The following is a 2,019-nucleotide window of genomic DNA, read 5'->3' on the forward strand; positions in this document are numbered from 1 at the left end:
AATACTTAAGTTTATGCAATTTGTTTAAGAATTTTTTAACACATTGACATTATATGTCATATCCTCTGCTAAAAATTCTGTACTTCGTAGGTATTTTATTAGGAATGACAAGAACATTTTAAGCATGTTTTGACAAAATCATGTACAGTTTGAACATTTAGAAAGTCTGGTAAGAAATGTGTGTATGTGTGTGTGTATGTGTGTGCATATGTGTGTGTGTGTGTGTATATGTGAGTGTGTATATATGTATATATATACATATCAACAAAGGTCTGTTTGAGGATACATATCCTATGCTCAGTCTTAAGCATTGAAGAAGCTGGTGAAGGCTGTTGGAAATTAGTAAAGACTCCCCTTTGAATAAAATCTACAAGCGTAAAAGCCTCACCAACATGACCATCAACAGTGAGAACAATGCTAATAGGAATGGAAACATCAAAGCGGATGAGGAAAGCCCATGAGGTGTGAGCCCTACACAGAACAATAGGCAACCCTGTAAAGCTGGACACTTGGGAGAGGTTATCTTCCAGAAGGAAGAGCCCACTGCTTGCCCACTGCTGAATAGCCAGCACCCAAAGCATACCTACAAGTAACCATATACAGACTCAACAGGTCATATTCAGAAATACATGTAATAACATGTAATTCTTCTACATGTAATAACAATTGGTTAAAGGAGAGTCAATGAGTTTGAAGGAGAGTGGGACTGATTTATGGAAAGGTTTGCAGGACAAGAAAAGGAAGGATGATATGTTATGATTATGTTATTATCTCAAAAATAAAATGACAAATATGATTTGTACAGTATCTCAAAAAAGAAAACTTCCAAAAAATGGGCTGTTTTACTGTGTACTATGCTTTGAATCTGAAGCACTGACTTTGGAATCCTGTTTTCAAGGACCCCTCCCCAGCTTGTGGTGCTGTTTTGAGAGGAGCAGAGTTTTCATAGGTGGAACAGCTCACAACGTTATGTCAGTGTGGATGCCCTGGAAAATGAATCTGAGGTTGTACTCTAGCTGTACCTGGTTATATACCACAGAAACAGATGCTGCTTTAAGCCTTCCTCATTACAGACAGAGGACCCAGGATAACCTTTTCCTCTAGGGTCCTGGGACAGAGACATCATAGAAACGTATAAATTGACTTGTGTCCTGCACATCATATGAATCTCCAAGAAAGTCCAACAGTTGATAAGGCTTTATGTTTGTTCTAAATGTCCTATAACATAACAGAGGCTGTCATGCCATTAAATAAATGTTTTTATAGTAAAAAGCCATGAATAAAAAATTTAATATTTATATCAAGTTTTCTGAACATTGATGCTAAACTATAGGCATCATATAAATAATCTATATTTAAGCAGTAATTTGGGGCTCCTTATATATTAATTTTTAAAATTTTGTTATTAATCAAATAGTTTCTGTAGATGTTAATGTTTCAGTGTTTGAAAATAAGTATCCTTACAATTATAAATATAGTAGAATTACTATGACTTATTTTTCAGATTTACTATTTATATATAACCAATTTCTATTATTTTCTAAGTGTTGAAATAAAATCTTTAGTAAAAGATTTTTTTCTTCATAAAAAGGGACCTACATAGGTACTTATACCATTAAGAAAATAATCAAGGTTTCTTGCAAGTTTTGTGAGACGTGAAATCATACTCTGTATACAAATCAGTATAAGGAGCAATATTAAAATATCCGTGAAGCATCAATATCATGTCTTATTCCCATGCATATGCCTTATCCAAAATAAATACCAATGAGAATTTGGTTTCTTTTGTGAAAACCATGTGAGTTTGTGAAGTGACACTGAGAAAAACTGATGGCTCTCTAATGAATAGGCTATGAGAATGAACTATCACATCTTAGCATTATAAACCTTACCTCAATCTAGCTACAGAAACAGGACCCAACAGGAAACTCATCTCAGAGAAAAAGATAGACACTACCTCAGAATGAAAGGCTGGAAAACAATTTTCCAAGCAAATGGTAGGAAGAAACAAGCTGGAGT

This window comes from Mus caroli, chromosome 14, assembly GCF_900094665.2.
Source record: "Mus caroli chromosome 14, CAROLI_EIJ_v1.1, whole genome shotgun sequence".
Classification (NCBI taxonomy): domain Eukaryota; kingdom Metazoa; phylum Chordata; class Mammalia; order Rodentia; family Muridae; genus Mus; species Mus caroli.